This window comes from Platalea leucorodia, assembly GCF_965183815.1.
Source record: "Platalea leucorodia genome assembly, chromosome: 19".
NCBI classification, from domain to species: domain Eukaryota; kingdom Metazoa; phylum Chordata; class Aves; order Pelecaniformes; family Threskiornithidae; genus Platalea; species Platalea leucorodia.
In genome coordinates, this window is record NC_138841.1 from 3,080,985 (window position 1) to 3,099,885 (window position 18,901).

At 48.4% G+C, this 18,901-nt stretch overlaps 1 long non-coding RNA gene across 2 annotated transcripts; it reads left to right on the forward strand.

Annotated features, from left to right (window-relative positions):
• Positions 1-4,756: 4,756 nt before the first annotated feature.
• LOC309599179 lies at positions 4,757-9,976 on the forward strand. Of its 2 annotated transcripts, none has more exons than XR_014230220.1 (4): positions 4,757-4,918; positions 5,861-5,967; positions 6,300-6,423; positions 9,812-9,976. It is a non-coding gene; the product is annotated as an uncharacterized lncRNA (long non-coding RNA). The 2 variants fall into 2 exon arrangements; XR_014230221.1 differs by lacking the exon at positions 9,812-9,976 and adding an exon at positions 6,835-8,720.
• The last annotated feature ends 8,925 nt before the right edge of the window (positions 9,977-18,901 follow it).

The window sequence follows — 18,901 nt, forward strand, 5'->3', positions numbered from 1 at the left end:
TACATGAGACAAAGGCAAAAAGGGAAGAAGTCCCTGCCTCCCCCATGAAAGGGAGCTTCCTCCCTAGCCCAAGACCTTTAATCCAGTCTGCAGGAACAAGGCAAGCCTGGGTGTCACGGACGTGATTTCTCACAACCTCCAGGTTATAAATTAAGGCACTTCTGGGGCTTCCACAGTAAGCAAAACAGATCTCTGCATGACCCCGTGTGCATCATAAATTTTTTCCTCCATTTTCAAATCACGGAGTGGAACTCGTGGTTCGCCAGACTCTGGTCTCCCCTGGAGAAAACGTTCCCATTTTACATGCAGAAAATCTGAGCTCGATGCCTCATCCCCACAGTAAAGGAATGAGTCAGACCAGGGCCAGGTGCAGGACAGAGGGGTGTGACAGCGCAAGTGGTGACCTGTAAGGGGAATTGAAATGAGTGAACTTCTAAGGTTTCAAAAAAGCTTCCTCAGCTCGGGGGAGCGTGTAACTGCATCTGTTTGTTGTGCAGTTCTGTTACTGTGTGGTGTTGCGTAGGTCAGGTATGGACAAATGTGCCCTAACTTGCAGCCTGAGCCGGTTGTTGGGGTGTAAAGCTTTCTGTGTCAGCAGGAGCACTGACCTAGGCTGAGTAAAGGTAGCGTAGATGCTGCATTGCTTAGTGGAGTTGATGACTGCGACTGGAAGATGGCTCTAGAGATGCTACTGCTATTATGGGCAGCAAAAACACGTATTTCCCTTATGAGTTTAAGCATAATGGAGATTTTTTTCCCTCGATTAGGACCAGAATAAAAACTCCAGATCCCATTCCTGAGTGAGCATGGTCTATTCCATTAGTCCTACTACTGTAGCCTTACAATTGCAGTATAAATAGTAAAGTTCAAAGCCAGGTACTCTGGGTCTGCAAACCTTGTGCTGTCTGCCCCTCCACCCCCAAAACCCAGAGGCAGTCCGAACACCGGACTGTGGCACGCTGCGGGTAAAAGCCTGTAGAGCCTTTTGTCCCATTTAGCTCTGCTTGAGCAATAGGACAGTCAGGCCTGCTTGACATCTGAGTCACTAATTTCAACTTCTATTAAGGGTAATCTGTCAGAGCACTCACTAGCATTTGTCTAACCGAGCTGTCAACAAGCTGCCTATCATGCTAATCCATTTTTTAAAATGGTCCAAGGGTTTGGGGGTGAGAGGAAGGTGAGGTTTTTGTTTGCTCGTTTAAGGTAGGGAGAAGCAGCTCTTTCCCAGATAATTTAGGGCCCGCCAGGTGATCGGCAGTGTTGGCCACGGCTGCAGTTTGGCTTGTGATGAGGTCCGAGGGTGCATCTTGGCCTCTTCTCTTTGCACGGTGGCCTCACTGAAGGCACACTAGTGTATGGTTAACTCTTGCTGCTTCGCGTGAGTTTTGATAGAGCTCGTTCCCAGCCTGGGTTTGGTGCCAACCAGGATTCTCCTAAACAATGCTGAGCCACGGTCTGGCAGTCAGCACTGGCAAACAGGCGTCGGTGGTTTGGATGCAGCGAACCTCATTTCGGGGCAAGATAATTCAGTGCTAGCATTGACCCAGGCACGCTGGGTGATGCGATCGGCCGTACCAGCCTTCATTTTATGGTTCTGCCATACTGATCCACATTTTCTGTGGTGCTTGGGTCTAACAAAGTAGGCTAAAAAAAGTGCAAGAGACCTTTAATTTGCAGATTACAGTTCTTTTGGAGAAACTTGGAGATAGTTCATAACAGCACAACATCACTAAAATAATGAGGATTTATTCACAGGATGTGTGTTTTTTTTAAATCCAGAACTTGGTTTCAGACTGCTAAGTAAAATACAACACTTATGTGCTATCGCTTGCCCCAAAGCTATTCTGAACTGAAGGAAGCGGTTTTAGCACAGTGATCATTCTAAGAGTGCTAGATATTAGGGCTACAGTGTCTCATCTTCTGCTTCCCGCCTGCTCATCTGAAATCGCTTTGACTTGCCTGGAGTCACACACTTTTCTTCCACCTTTGCTTTCATGAGAGTTCCTAGGCAAAACCGCAGCCTGTTTGGAGGGCACAGGAACTACTGAACCACTGAATCCTATTGAGGATTTCACATTTCACAAGGAACGATGAGGTGAAACCGGGAAAACTTAGACAGGGGAAGAAAAGCATCGCACTTACATGACCCGGGTCATGGAAGAGCAGTAGGAAGGTGCAGCACTGAAAACTCGTCAAATTTAGCCATACACAGCTTGACTGAACGCCACATTACAAAACTAACTACGCTAAAAAAAAATTATCCACCAAAGTAGCTGAAACCAGAAAAGTAATTTTCTGTTCCGAACTTCTGTACCTAAGCATCACCTTAGAATATAAAGTATTGATTGCAGGTCTTGAAGGCAGTCACGGGGAGATTATTGTTGTGATTTGTATAGTCAGTTCAGGAACGTGGTGTTCCCCCAACGCTACCATTCCAGCTACTTTAGGGAATGTCAAGGGAAGTCATATTTTTCTTTGTGTCATTCAAGAGACAAAAGAATATCCTGTGCCAGTGAAGAGCATAAGGAAACAAATACTGCCAGATGTTCGCTGAAGTATAACCTGCCCTTAAACCGGGCATTTGAAAGCATGCCTTCAGTGCCCCGCCATACCTTAACACTGTCCGCAGTAGGAGGGCCTGCCAAAAAAGCTGGAGAAAAGCATTGACCAAACTCCTGGATGAGTCCCCTGAGCACATGAGCTGTTTGGTTTGTACCTGTTCCCAGGATTTCCATCCTTCTGTCTATCAATGAAATTTTACTGTATGTTTGAGAGCCATCGTCAATGTGTAAGGAGCATTTGAGCTGTATATCCAAATACAAAAGCAGTGGCTGCTGTTGGACACCTACTATGCACCATTTGCACTGGATAAAGAGTGTTTGTGTGGGGAGCTGAAGAGATGTGCCTAACTCAGAAATAGCTCTCTTCCTTGGAAAGCTTAAGGTCTGAATCACACTGTGTTGGCTCAGTTTTTAGCAGACAAGCTATCACATATGCCTCCCTGTAGGCGAAGAGTCGTCACTGGCATCAGGATTAGCAGCCAGGTTCTTTCCCTTTGAAAACTAGAGAATAATGGTACCGAAGGCTAAGGCTGACTTCAAGCGTGGTCAGGGCAGGAGGCTGCGCAGGGCTGGAGGCCTGGGGAGGTGGGCTAGCAAAACTGGGAGCAGGAAGGGTCCACTCGCATCCGTGCTTGGCCTGCACTGGTCCCCATGTTCCTCTGTGTTCAAAAGGAGCCAGATAACGTGCCCCTAAATTGAACTTCATTATTGCAAAGATGGGGACAAAGTTAGTTATTTTGCTCAAGATCCTTGAGGTATTAATCACTCCACTGCTGCCTGTGAAGCTGAGAAGACTAGAGCCAGCCCTAAAATACCCATGGTTGATGTTGCCCTGAGTCAACTGAGAATACTGGTGACATGGACAAATAGGAACACCAGAGAAAAATGTGGAAACCTGGGAGGGGACGAGACAGCTATTGAACTGAGGTACCTGAAACCGAAAGCTCATGAGAGACAACACTAGCTTCACAGACACTGGTGAACTCAGAGCAGCCTGCAGAGTCCACCTGATAATGACTACAGGAACAGAAATGCAGATGCTTTTTTCTTTTTTTCCTGGAACGCAGTGTAAGTTGATGCCTAGTCCTTAAATACGTGCCACTCCTGATTCCCAGCAGTCCAGAGGAAGTCTTGGGGGAAAAGGCGATGAGGGAACAAGTACAAAGTTCTTGTAGTTAGCTCAAGAAACAAATTATAGATAGGGATTTTAAAATGCTTTAGAGATGCAGGATTTTTTGAGTCTACGCTTTTGGACTCAGTGGCCCATTACTGCAGTAGCGTTAATTTTCAAGCCTCACCTCCAGGCTCAGGACTCAAGCACTGCCACAGTTGTAAGAAATATGGATTGGGAGTTCCTGAACCAACTGGTCGCTGACAATGAGTCAGGGGAATGACCTTGCAGCAGGCAGCTCACGGTACCTCTCTCGGAGCCGTGCCAGTATAAACGGCACTGGCATCTCTGAATGCTGTTGAAACCATTTTGTGAGGTTCCCATGTTGGACATTTCTACTGCCGCCTTTGCACCAAAGCTTTTGGGTGGGTGAGAACAGAATAGACTACTCCCTTCTTGTTCCATAACAAGGCCATCTTCGCAACCTAGGCTTGGGACTCTCTGTATCTATATAGAGATATATAGAGGATATGGGCAACTCATCTCTTGCCTACATCTCTGTCCATTAGCACCAGTGATACAGACACTTAACCGACTTAAATCTTACCCTTCCGTCCCAGCCACACCCATATTAAACTGTAAGAAAACACCATGAACAAGCTGTAGAAAAAATACACGGCAGCAGTGAATTTTCTGGATAGGTCTGGAAGTGATTTGTGAGAGGAGTGAGGGTAGAATACTTGGCATTTAGACATTTTAATGAATTTTCCCAAATAAGAAAAGAAAAACATTTGCTCGTAGACTTTAAGCTTCTCACAGCATCAGTAAAGCTCCTGACACAGAGCCCAACGCTGTATTTGTATGACATGGAAATTAACAGCAGCAGCAGCAGCAGCAGCGCTGCAGGCTTAGAGTCTACTCTGCGAGCAACAAAATGGCTAGGGGTGCTGTTGTGTTCATTCCAATCCCTTCACCATTTGTGGGTGGTGAAATAGGTGGATGCCGATATCCCTGCCACTTCAGGTATGGTTGCGAACTTTAACATCAATATTAAATTCATCTTTCTAACCGTATTCAAGCTTGTGCCCTCATCAGCTCAACTCCGTAAAGCACAGACAGGAACCAACAGCAAAATCGGACTGCGTCACAGATGTAACATGACCATCGGCAAAACAAGTGCAGAAAGAGATCATGGCTGTCTCGTCAGTCAGAGAGCCTTCCTTCCGTATCAAAGAAGAATAAGACGGTAATGCTTTTAAATTTATGTCGCGAGCATTTGCAATCCTTAACTTCCTTTACCAAATTTTGCGGTCCTTGAACAGTCAAAACTCCCAAGAAAATTGCATGTATTTTGCCAACAGACCCAACGCATTAACGAACACTGCGTCATAATGCCGCACTAAGGCTGAGAGACATAATAAAGCCCACTTTACAAAGGAAGGAAACCAAAATACAGAAAAATGAATCAGCTTACACAATGTCACACACACGAGTGTCAGAGGGAGGAAGAAATCACAGCTTTCCCAAGTCCTTTTGCGGCAATACGCAGAAAGCCATTATGGAACAGTTAGCCATGTACAGCTAACATACAGTAGCGATACTGTCCCTATGCGCAAAACCGCTACCGTCCTACAGAATTATGCCGTGTCCCCTTCTTAGCCTTGTTTCTTGCCAGTCCCACAGATTTACCTGCTGACAGTAACCTCAATTCCTGAGTAATGAGATTTACAGCCGAAGTTTAACATTGAAATAACTGTTATCTCTGTCTCCTTACCCTCCCTTACCCTGGCATTTAGTCACAATTAAACTATCACTGTGGCAAAAAGATGGTAGCAAAAGGAATAAAAGCAAATGCATCCCTACGCTGACCACAGATACTCAAAAAGTACGCATATGCCTGAGCAAGTATACCGGCTGCCAGTTGCACCTCCTTCCAAAGGACTGAGAAATGCCATTAAGAAGCACTAGCTTCGCAAATTAATGGGGTCCTCCGCCCCACAACCGTGATGGGGAAAAATGCAAAGGGTTGCCTGTTCAGACAGCACTCAGCGAGCCAGACTCAACCCACCCGTCTTCCATGCAACTGAGCATTTCTTAGTCCAGCTCCTGGCTGTACAGAATTACCTCCGCGGCTGCCTCGTACTGTTCCTATATGTGTGTGTATTTATGCCTGTCCGTCTTGCTGCAGGGACCACCGTTGTTGCTGCTATTCCTGTTGTTCCCCTGCTCTGCGGAACTGGCGCTGCAGGAGGCAAGGATGCTCCAAGGGAGCCAGCTACAGCCAGCGAAGGCTCAGTGAGTCAGGAGGGGTTGTGACGACTGCAGTAAGAGTCTGAAATTCCCTATGGAATCTGGCAGAAAAGGAGGGGAGGCAGGAAAGGTGGAGATGGGAAAGAGGAAAAAAAGTGGGGAGTGGCACCTACTGTCTGTTTTCTTCTTCCCTCCCTGTTCCTACCACCGCACTGCCGTTGGAAATGGCATCCTCCCCTCTACGGTACTGCGCAAAGGAACGGAGTCGGGGATAAAACCGCAGCGCGTACGGCCTTTGTAACCAAACGGCCGGTAAATTCGGTCGGGGTGGGTGTATGTGTGTAAATACAGCCCTTCTCTCTCTCTCCCTCTCTCAGACTGCCGTTCAGAGGACAGGCTGCTGCTGAAGTAATGGAGACGGCGGACGCAGTATGTTTGAGCCGGTTCTGAACCCAGCGGTTGTTGCTAAACAACCGGACCTGACGCTTGAGATGTCAGCGAGTGAGTAATACAGATTAAATGCTTATGCTACCGTAGCCTTAAACTTGTTTAAGCCTCGATATGATGAAAGGCTATGGAATAATGTTCCCTGCCGTATGAGAAAGCAAAGTTACCGCTCCACTGCATAATCAGGAGACTTCCTCGGCCAGAAGGACCAAGCCCAAAGCTGGTTGTGTCCTCAGCACTTCCAGGCAGAGTTGCCATCTTCATTGCTGGTCGCTTTAAGAAGAGAGGTGAAAAAATAGTATAGTAAATGGTTAAGAGAGAAAAACGTTCTCCCCATCATTTCCTCATCCTCTCTCTGGAGCTGCTCTCTGCCCTCCATCTCCCATTCATCCTTACCCAGTCCTTCCCAATCCTCCTGCGATCCCTGCTTTCTAACGCTGTTATTTCTTTTGCAAACCTTTACAGACCTGTCACTTCGGGCTGCCTTCAGCTCTCCCTGATGTTACCGAGCCTGTGGCAAACTCACACTTATGCAAACGAAAGCTGAGCTTGGGCAAGAGTCTTTTTCACTTCTTTAATTATTCCCACGACATAATTTCCAGGTGCAATCCCTGCCCTGAGCAGTTTACAGTCCTGCTAACACTTAACCACCTTATAAGGGAGAAGGAAGAATGCAAGCAAGCGAGGAGAAAAGCCCCAACCCCAGTACTTTCCCCTTCCCCGTGGTTTGCAGCTCTGACACGTCATCGTCACAACTGCACGGCGAAACGAAACCTCCCCGGCACCCGCGCGGGGCAGCCGTGGGCGCGGGGTCCGGCGCCCGCCGCACCGAGGAGTTACCGCCTTCTCTCCTGCCCGCTGCCCCTGCCCGAGGGGCAGCCGGCAGCCCCGGGAGCCGCGGCGGGCAGGGAGCAGGCAGAGAGCGGGCAGGGAGCTGCCGGCACTTTGAAGCAAGTGAAATCAACGTTGAGATTTGACACCCAGTCCTCGACCAATCCGGGAGGGCTTTTCACCTGCCATCACCTCCTCCGCCAATCGGACGGCGCCTTTGGGCTGAGAGCCCTCCCCGGCCAATGGGGAGCCAGCTCTGCCACTTAGTTAATGATGCAGCAGTACAGGGAAGACTATCACATGTGAGCTGGAAGGCTGCCAACATGGAGACACGGAGAGAGCAAGGTAAACAACTTTCCAACGCCAAAATGATGACATTTAATCCCTAAATGCTAGCTTCCCGTCTCGACTCATCCTTAACCCCTTTCAGCTGGGGTGGAAGCGTCTGGAAGGCACCGTCTACCTGTCCCCAGTGCTTTTAAAAACTGGACGACATGCCCTGCAATGATCACTGCGTCACCGTTTACCACTTTCCGAACTACGCAGTGACAAACCTCCAAGCTCTGAAATGCAGAGCGCCTGTTAACCCCTCCACCAAACCCTCGCCAACATGCCAGCCTTTAGAGAGACGGGGGGGGAATAAAAAGCCCAAACAAAACATGAAAACAGCAGTCTTTGCAAAGTTGTCATCTCTCCCCCACGACTACTACCCTCCTCTGCAGTACAGCAATGCCGGCAAGAGTGACATTAGTACAACCTGTGCCATCGTTCCATTGAGAAAACAGCTCTGACGCAGAACAGAGCAATCATACCCAGCCAAAATAATAATAAAGGCACTCTGGGATCCGAACTTAGGGACGCTGGGGGAAAGGGACGCCCTGCAAATAATTAAAATACGTAGATGCAGCTCAAGCCCCATCCTGATCAAAGGGTACGTACGTGGGAAAGCCGAACCGGACCGAAGAGCTCTGCCCGTGCACCATCTGCGCAGTCCTCAGCCCTCCGCTCGCTGTGTAGCGCCGCAGAATAGAAGGTTCCAGAAATTTCCTTTCCGTTAACCCTTTCGGTGTCTGCCCACTCTCCCTCCCCGCGGGATTAAGCGCGCCGGGTCTCCAGCATCGTCAATGGGCGAAGCCTCCTACGCCAACCGAGCCCAAATACGATCTTTAAATGACACTGGATGGTGGCAGGAGCCCAGTCCCTGGTGTTGGTGTTACTTCTCTTTCTGGAGCCCTCTCTGCCTCTCTTGCTGCCTCTCTCCCCTCTTGCTGCAGCAGGGCTGTTGCTGGTAGACCTATCGACGGAGCTTGCTCTCTCACTCTCTCGCTGAGCTCTGTGACGCAGCTCTAAATTCTCCAGCCTGCTCCCTGTGTTATAAGAGCGGAACTGCAGCTTTCCAGGGAGCCCGTGCCAGAGGTGCCAGGGCCAGGCAAACCGAGGGGAACGTCGCTCCTGGACTCTGCACCTTTTTTTGGTAATTATTATGTTCCTCACCTCTGTTTCTGTGCTTCCTCCAAGGCTCTCAGCCTCGCATCTCCTTCTCTGCTTCTGAGTCATACTTACTAGGTTAACTCTTTTAGGATTGGTAGTCAGCAATACAAATCTCGAACAAGCGTAGCTGAAACCACAGCCAACTTTGTGGTGGTTTCTGCTTTAAAAAAACCAAAGCAAATCTTCTTGGCTCTAAAAAACAAAAACACACACGCGCGCACACACACGTTCCAGTAGAGAGTTGGTGCTTTTTGATTAACTGTTTCGGTGACAGGAACCACTACTTGACTTCCTAAAATAAAATATTTTAGGCCTACGTCTTGCAAATACTCAGCAGGCAGTTACCCTGAAGCACAAGGCAGGGTAAAAGGAACTGCTCCTGGGAACGAACACAGGTCTTCTGGGCATAAAAGCGTGAGGCTACTGCTGGACCCACGAGATCCTGCTATGCTGGCCGCAAGACATTGATCTGAATGTGGTTCAGGCACTGGGCAGAGGCACGGTGTAAGATAAGGTACTGAAAGTGCTAGAAAGCCATAGTCTCTTCTTAATCTGAACAGTATTAATAAGTGTTATCACACACACAGATTCAAAATGCTCAGTGTAGGCAGGGGACCTAATAACTGCATACCGGGAGTCGCCAGAATACAATAATCTCTGTCAAAGAAAGTCCGCAAACAGCTCTGTCCTTCAGCACAGCAGGCATTGCCAGGCAAGACAAATTCTGCAGAGGGACACTCTCCCCTTGCCTCTGCCCCCCTGCTTTAACTCCGGTGCCTTCAGTCAACTTCAGCACCAGGCAGGGGAAGCAGTGCTCTCCCGTCTTGGAGCCTCAAAACCGGAAAATGTGGAGGAGGATCAGTGGCAGATACAGCATCTGAGAATCAAAGAGAAGCTAATGCAAAGCCAGCGCTGCGTGAGGGAGTTCATGCGTCAGTCTGCATACACAAAAGAGCGAGCAAGAGAGCAGCAGTCCATTTGAACAACACCGAATCAAGAGAGAGATCGCTACTACAGAGCTACATCTGCCATTTTAATTCCGGACTTCAGAGCTGGCTGCAAGCTTTGGGTTTTTCACTACAACCAAAGCTGAAGTAACCACTATTTTTTCTCTTCGCAGCGTCTGAAGAGCCTGAGCTATTTTGGGATTTGTCTGTACTACACTGAAAATGACACCTGTTACGCACAGACACAAATGAGAAGAATTGCAAGCTCCCGGTTTCTCGGATATGGGTCTACAAAAAAAAGAAAAGGATCCTATGAGCTAGGGACCTGGGAGAGCAGTGCAGGCTCTCAGGGTGGGGTGAAGGGGATGACCCTTGCAAATTGAACAGTCAGACACCAGTACAAAAAATGTACAAGGTCTGTTGTAGCTGATGCAAGGGGAAATCAAACCTCTGTGTGACCAAAAGAAGTAGTGCTTGATCAACTAAATGCCACAAGACATGGTTTCTTATGCCATCAAACCCCTGGGACTTCAAGGCTTACATACACGCTTTGTGGCCAAAGCTGCAAGCATTAACTACTTCAGTTAATGAAGGTAAATTGTAAGAGCGCTACGGCTCCTTAAATGAGTCACCCAGCAGTGATGCTCGCTAAAGTAGGCCAGTGTTTTATGTGATGTTAAGCTGTCTGTGCTGGTTTCAGTTACCTCTGAGTTATCTCAGAAGCTCCACCAACATGCAGGGTCAGAGCGGATTTTCCGCATTCCCCGCTTTCCCTGTCGGCGTGCGGCTGATTTACAACACGCCAGCGCTGCGCAGACGAGACAGAAGCCATCTCGCTGGACCCGCGAGGCCCTGCGAAGCTCTGAGCATGATTGCGTACGGCGCTGGAGCAAGAGAAAAGACTCAGAGCCTCAGAAGTGGGACAGTTGACCGGTGCTTTTAGCTCACAGCGATTTTGTCAGTCTTGTGGTGTATTAACAAAGTAATATGGAGCTTTGATTTATTTCAAATTATATCTTTTTGGTTGCTTTCAGGGGAAAGGCAGCATTTATTTTATGGTTTACTTTCATTTGAAAATGACGAGCCATGGAACATTTCTACCTTTACCTGACTGTAAGTATTTACTTTATGGTGGTGCTCGGGCTCCCCGCACTGCACTGGGAAACACTCAAGTGCACAGCTCGGAAAACATGGCACAATGGAAAGCTTCAGCACTCGGGACTGAATGAGGCCCAAAAAAATAAAGTTGTCTTCTCGCACGGCTGAGTCAGTTAAATGTTGGACAGGCCTTGGCATCTTCTGTGAGTAAGGCAACAGAGGCCATGATTCCGTGGTAGAAATCCGTGCCACTTTTCTGGTTTAAGTGGGGCCCATGTGCATGTTTTGTTACTGCTTCCCCACCACCACCACCACAACTCTGTCTAAAAGCAGGAGGCAGAACTTTGGTTTTGTAAAAACTGACTACGAGGAGGCAACGTCCCGGGCTAGAAAGCAAGCTTGGTAAATGGAAATAATCCGCGGCTGTGGTGGGAGGCAGGGGAGGTCAGTCCCACCATGCACATCCATTCCAAAGCGAGGGGTGACCTAATGGCTGACTACAGCTGTGCCGTGGGTGCTTACAATGTTGATAATAGTGTTAGACAATGTAATGTCATGATTTACAACTGGAATGGTTCAGGCTGGATGTTAAGGGAAAAATACATTTCTTCAGGAGAGTGGGAGGGCTTGAACGCCCAGCCGTCATTACCAAGCCTGCCGTCAATCGGCAGTTTCCCTCGGCATCGTGAAAGGATCAGGGAGCGATTCATCTGTGAGCAGGGAAGCGTGGACTTGCCACTGCTTCTGTCCCAAACTGGACACAAAGGGGCATCCTCAGTTCTCTGGCACCTTCCGTGCTATTTTCTGCTGTCATGCTCCAATGACCTTAATAGCAATAACAGCTGAAGTCTGACGTTACAGAACTCTAACCCTCATGCACCCTTATCGGTCCTGTGGGTGATAAAATAGCCTCGGCCATCCACGGAGGGAGGTCCTTGGGCTTTTTAATGAGGGAGGAAAGGCTGGTGGTACCACCCGCACTTTCGGCTTCCTGCTGGTGAAGCCTTGGCTCAGGTTTCGGTTTAAATGCCATCGGCCACACCTTCCCCCGACTGCAGGAAACTGCGATTGTTAAAATCAGGGCATGTTCCTATTTAACTAAAAGGCTGAGCTCAAATAATCCAAAGGCTTCAACTATGCCAAACAAATTCCTGCCCAAGACATAGCAGGTCTGCGCAGCTGTAAATCTATAACCCCTCGACCTCACTATCCATGTAAATGATGTCTGGGCATATCACCTCGGGGAGCAGTTGGCAATAAACGGAGCAAAGAATCGGGCAAAGGTGGACAGGGGAACGTAAAAGCTAACAATAATAACGCTTAGCACAATGTTCTTCAGTTTACCACCCCAAAGTCCTGAAAAAGTTCCTTTAAAATGCAAATTAGTACATTTTTCAAATGCTGACATGGGATAGTTCTTTTTCAAAATGTGGAATTTGTCAGCGCTACCTCTAAAACGCTCACAACCTCAGCAAAATGATGTTTTCCAACAAAAATCTATTTCAGCAGAGAATTCCCAGCCAGCTCCGTTCAAGGAGTATCAGCAGCCACAGTAACACGGCAGCCCATCTGCCGGGACTGTTTCCCCTAACCCTCACCAACCAGAGGGTGATTAATTTTTAAGATTTTCTTTTAATCTGAATGTTGTAATAGTAAATGGTCCTTAAAAAAAAATCCTACTTATTCTTTGCTATAGTAAAACAATTGTCTATATTGACTGCAAATAAAGAAGTAATGTTAGTTGTTACCTACGGGAGCTGTCAAGTTTTTAATGTTTGCTTATTTAAAATTAATACAATTTTGCATACGGGAAGGCTAAATTAAATAGAGGTTAAATAATTTGACCCACATTGTATGTGGAATCAGGGTCAATGCTGATACGGAAATTCGGGAGTTCCTTGCTCCCAGAGTTTACTCCAGTTGTGCCTCTTGCTTAATTACAGCCCTTGGTGCACGGAAGGCCCCCAGTCAATTAGCGAGACGTAGCCGTCGTCTGGAACGGGAGCTGCCGCAACGGTGGGGCTTTTACAGGAAATCGGTAGGAAATTATTTCAAGGAGGTGCTTTCTTTCATTTTTCAAGGAAAAGCAAAAATAAGACTTTGAAGTCTTAGTAGATGGACAATCCGTGGTTTTACAGTCACCAGGATGTGCAGATTTCCAGGAAAATGGAGACTTGCAGCTCCCAAAGAGGAACATTTGCTAACACGGACTCCACGAAGGGATAGTCTACACGCTGTACCACGCGTCAGGTTTTCTTCCACTGTGACAACAGAAAAGTTAGAGTCACAACAAACATTTAGGTTTAGCGATTTTTCCGAAAGGTTTATTGTTTTCCGGGCAAGTTCCATTAGCGAATGCCAGAGAAATGGCTTCTGCGATATTTTCTTTGCCAGCCCAGTGCGTACAGGCGCTGCTGTTCTCACTGGGGTCCCAAGCAACGGGAGGAAGAGCAGGCAAGCGTACAAATAACAACAAAACCCCTTCTGAAACAGTTTTAAAGTTGCTTCCACGCGCCTGCTTGGGTGCGCGCAACTGCACAAAGGTCGGGCTGGGGGTTTTCATAGTCCTCTTTGGGGGTGGTTCGAGGGAACTGGATGGAAGAGCTGGTGTCGAGATCAAAGACTGCAGAGCCAGAGGTGTGGGTTCGTTCCCAGCCACTGTCGGGGATGTGTTGGCATTGGGTAGGCACATTTGCATAACAGGCTTGCATTCTTCATGCAAACCTAGCCCACGCAAGAAAGCAGGCGCTGAAATGGAAACCTGCAGGTGAAAACCTGGCCCTCCCTTTGAAAAGCTGGAGTCCTGGAATTTACCCGGTGAAGTCTAAGGAAATCCCAGCTGGAATTGCTGAGATCCTTTCCAAAGAGGTGGCACCACATTAACATAGAAGCTGCTTCAAAGCAGAGCTCATGCCCTGTGCTGAAGCTGGGTCCAAGGTATTTAGCATCCTCAACCCACAGCTCTGCTCAACCTGCTTGCTCTCTTGCAGCATTCCCGGCCAGCACGATGACAGGAACGCTGCCCGGAGCTCGGCGTGGTGGCTCCCCCGGGCCCCCGGCCGCTCTGCCCGCGGCGGGAGAGGGAGCAGGGGCAGCCAGGCTCCATGAGCTGCAGGTTTTGCTCAGTTCCAAATCTAAGGAGCCAACAGCGCTGAGACAAAAGTAATTATTTCAGCTATTAGCTGCTAAGAATAGAGCCGGCGGGGGTGCTGTGCATGGCTGAGGTGCGCTGACAGCACAGTCGGAGGGAGCAGGGATTGCAGTGGAAGCACAGAAATAGCCATTCTCCATGCTCAGCACTTCGAGGCTTCATGAGTCACCAAAATACACGGGGTGGGGGACGACGAGAGGTGGGGTGCAGAGGAAAAGGCACCCTGCCCTTGCGCGTAAAGCAGAAATGCCTCTGGGCCGATGGCTGGATTTCCCGGGAGAGCGCCGCGTTTTGCCGAGGAGCCTGCTTTTCCCCAAGGAGAACATCTGCCCGGTGCCGGGGCAGCGGACCACCCTCACGCTTCCCACCCATCGGAGGGCAAGGAAAACTTCCAACAGACCTGCTGCCCGTGCTTACAGGTACTGTTCCCTGGCCGGGGAGGGCAGGCAGCTCCTGCCTCCGCACCCCGGCGCCCGGCTCACGTGGGGCAGGAATATTTGCAAAAGCCAAACATGAGCGGGGAGGGCAGCAGGACGGAGGAATCCACTGATCTGGAGCCAACTGTGTTTCATGGTGTTTTCCTAACTCACTGCTAATCTTACTTGAAGTTCCCTTTACAAAGACATTATAAAAGGTTAAAAATACGAACAGCAGCTATTTAAGTACGGGATCAGTAAATGACCAGCGCTCAGCTGGTCATCGACATCTGTAACATCTTGTCCTGGCGCTATTTAGCAAAAATTGTATTGGTATCGCTGCATGTTTTTGTTCAGTATAGCTCAGAAGAGGCAATTTTCCTTCCGTGCTGTTTGTGCAGCCCAGGGTACAACACATTCCTGATCTATGACTAGGTTTCCAAACTACATAGTAAAATGAATAATAATAATAGTAAAAGTTGTACAACTTTTTTTTATACAGCAACCTTTGTATTACTTTAGTGCTGGATTTTCCAGCTATTGTACGTGGGAGAAAAAAACGGTTTTTTGTGAAAACCACCGTACCCAAGCAAAACAAAACCAAAAAACCAACAAATTCAAGGGTTAAAAGGAAATTTTTGTATCAGTCCTGGGTGCAACTGCAGAAAGAGTCGAGCTAGATAGAATTAAACATCTCAGCTGGAGCATGGACAGGGCACCAGACAGCTTGCTAAAAATAGATTAATCCTAATTACAGCCACACTTCTGCTTTTTCAAGGTTTCCCGTTTCACGCGGGGACGCAGAGGCTGCGCATGGCGAGGGGGACCGGTGCCGGCTGCGGCAGCGGAGGGGCCGGGGGGCGCAGGCCGCCCGGTGTTGCATAACCCCGGGAACACGCCGTCCCGCCGCGGGAGCCGCGGGAGCCACGGCAGCGATGGGAGCGGCGGCAGTGACGGCAGCGGCCCGCCTTGCCGGCCTTTGGCTGCTGGCTCCAGCCGATCGGCACAGGCTTACCTCAGCGCCTGGCCCTGGAAATCTGCTCGCCCCAGTTAGCAAAACCAGCCTAAACCACTGGAAAACAGAATTTCAGGTAACGTGTGCTTTGCTGGTTAAAGATTTAAACATCTCCACCTTCCTGCAGGCTCCCCGACCCGCCGGCAGCCCCGGGGGAGCTCGGTCCTGTGCCAGAGCCGCCCGGCGTGGTTAACCCCCCCGGAGCGGTGCTGTGCGCCAGCACGGCCCGTAGGAACTGCCATAAATCCCTGTTATTGGTTTTATTTCCTCCTGGACAGCATTCACACAGAGAGCTGACTTGCTATCTCAGAAGCAGAATTACGAAATGTTTAGTATGAAATACGCGTATTTAAGCCTCTGCTTTCCAAACTACAGTAGCTTATTTCTCCCATAAAGCCTATGCAACTACGGAGAACAACTGTCTTCCCACCCCAAAGGATGTATATTAATTACCAAATTAATATTTAACGAGAAAATGTATTGCTTCAGCTAGAATAACTTAGTTTTTTTTTTTATCAGAAGCCAGGAGTTAATGCTAGTTTTTTTCATTCCGTTTCTGTAGCAGTAACCACTGGGAAAGCACAAGGGCCCCTCTGCTCGAGATGCATCTCGGTCTGCACACATCGCTGCTGCTGCGGAAAACAGCCAGCGACTGAAAGACCTTCTAGCCGTGAACCAACGGCAAAACTCATCAAACGCTCCTTAAACATCTTGGATTTATGTAACTCTCCCGCAAATACAGGGGGAACAGCATGAATTTCATGTAAAAAGTGTCCCACTGAGCCTGTTCGGCTGTTTCAGAAAAAAATAAGCCAAGTCCCGACGAACGTCAGGACACGGCCGTCACCAAGGGCAGGATCTGCAGCGCGGATGCGCGGCCTGGGGGACACGGCGGGACGCCGACGCTCACGGCCCCGCTGGGCAGCGCTCGGAGGAGAGGCGAGCTAGGGAGAGGGCATCTGTCTGGAAAATACCTTGTAAGTTTTGAGCAGGACTGTCACTTCAGTAAATAGTATTTTTACTTATAGCTCATCAGAAAAGATTTCATTTTACATTTCTGAGCTTCATTTGCCCTCTGCGCTGAAACGCAGATCCAGGATTTGCGGGCTTGCTTTTTGTATTTTTAATAAAATGAGAAGGACGCGCTGCAGCCCAGCTTTGGGCTGATGGGCACTCACCTGGGCTGACAAATTCGCCTGCACATCCCTGCTTTGCTCTCCCCAGAAGCCCGTCTTGCAGCTCCCGTCTCCCGCACCCCGGCTGAGTTTGTAGCAGAGTTTTTGGCTGTCCGGCAGTCCCAGCTGTCAGTCCTGCTGTCGCCGCCCAACTCCCTGGAGTTACACCCTGCGTACAAGAAAACCTCCCATTAAAAGTTTCACCAACCTTAGTATGACAAAGCAATATTTTCCAATTGGGAAATGAAAAAACAGGGAAAAACTTGTTTCGACATTCCTAAGCAGCTTTCTTAGCGTTACCGTGCCAGCAGCAGACCGCGTCGGAGAGCAGACCTCCTCCTTCTGCTTGACGGGACGCACCTGCAGAAGGGCAGCGATGCTGTGTGCGCGCAGAGGGGCTTGGCCGTGCCTTAGAAACACCTACGGGTACCAGGGCACCTCTCACTGCCTGCCTGTGTCTGCCAGCCCCTGCCTGGAGTGACTGCTTTTAGAAGCGCAGCGAGAGGTTGGGAAATCTGCTGTGATTCATAGGAATCGCTTCAGTCCCCACTCCCACCCCCAGCACAGCACCCACGGGCGCCCAGGAGCTGCCAGACGCACGCAGCGCGAGCACCGCGCCTGCCGGCAGCTCGTCATTAACCATCGGCTGCCAAGACCCTCCCAGAGTATTTAAAACTCGATGCCACAAATTATTTGTCCTTATCTGAAAAATTCCTGAAATGCTTTTTATTTTTATTCCTGAAAATTATCATATTCCAAGTGGTTTCATCAGCTCAGCTGAATAAAGCGACACCGTCGCTAACCGCGGCGTTTTGTGTTGGTGCTGGGCTCGGTGCTGGCCGAGTTTTATCTCTGCCTCTTGTCTCAGCCTTGAAACTGGGACTGTAAATTATTTTGGCCAGGGATAAACTGGCTTTGCTTGTACAGCGCTGAGCCGCGCTGGCCTCTGGGTCTCAGCTGAGGCTTCGAGAGGGTTCTAAAAGTAAGTAATTGTAACCTATGATCTTTTAAAAATACTTGTAAAAAAGAAGAGACTCCTTTCCCAGCTGTTTTCTCCTCAAACTGACAAGATTTTTTGTTTTTTAAACTCTGTCTTTTTGGTCAGTTCTCTTCTGCAGCCTTTCATAAAACAAGGGTACGCAACAGTTTAAAAGTTAGGCTGGGTATTTTGCACTTACATAGCAATAATCGTTTGAAAACCACTACTAAGTTCTAAAATCCAAGCGATTAACAAAATAAAAATGAATCTCAAAAAATATTTCTATGCATGAGTTGATTACTCTTCCCAGCATGGAATTATTTTGCAAACAAATCTCAATTAGAGGTTGAGCTTTTCTATTTTTTTTCCCCTAAGGAAAAATAGATATTGTCATTTTTCAAGATATTTTGGTTGTTTTCTTACTTGGCCGATTCTGATTAGTCACATTAGTCCCACTGTAGATTTTTTTTTTCTCTTTCCAGAATGGGAGACCTTTGTTTTGAGTGATTCCTTTGTATAATTCGTAAAGTAGAAAACAAAACATTAAACATTACAAACCAAAACAGATGAAAATACTTTCAGCTTTGCTCGTGTTCCTGCCAACTATTTTCCTTTTTAAAAAAAAAAACAACCCGCACAAAACAGCTCCTTCTGAGCCCGTACACGACCGTATCGTTTTACTCCTTTAAAGGGGAAAGGAGAGCTGCGGATTAGCTCTCGGTCTGCTGGAAGGGCCAGCACCTAAGAAATGGCAAGGACTGGTTTTAAGCCCCTAAGCCAGCTTCTAATACTATTCCTCCCCAAAAAAACCCCAAGGCAATAAGAATATATTGTGATGAAGGTACAAACTTCTAAGGCTTCTTTAAATATATGTTTTGAACAGCACACCGAAGCTCAGCCATATCATTAAGAGATGAACACAATTTCTTTGCCCGTTGACTGCACTGGACACTCTGCTCTTTCGATCCGTTCCCACGCCGTCACTTTTCATTCCTTAGGGCCGGGCCGCCGAAATGAGGGATGCAATACTCCAAAAGCCAAGAGCGGTATTTCCAGCAGGCCCTTCACCTCCTCTTCGTTGATACCCGCGCACGGGCAGTTTTTCTCTTTGGGAGATGGGAATAGCTTGTGCACGGCACCGCGCCGACATCAGCCTGGCAGAACTGGCCTCCTCCGGCTTTAGCACGGCTGCAGGTTACTGTGAAAGAGAAACAGCAGCATCCCAAAGCGATTTCATGGAGTTTCCAAAACCACCTGTGAGTAACAGCTCTGCTTGGGGTTGAAACTTTTTTTTTTTTTCCCTTTTTTTTTTTCCCTCCAGGCTTCATTTGTCTCTCTGTTTGCCTGGGAGGTTTTCACCAAGTCCTGAAGATGAGGATGGGACACTCGAACTGCCAGAAATGTTGCATCACTGGCTGGGCCATCAGAG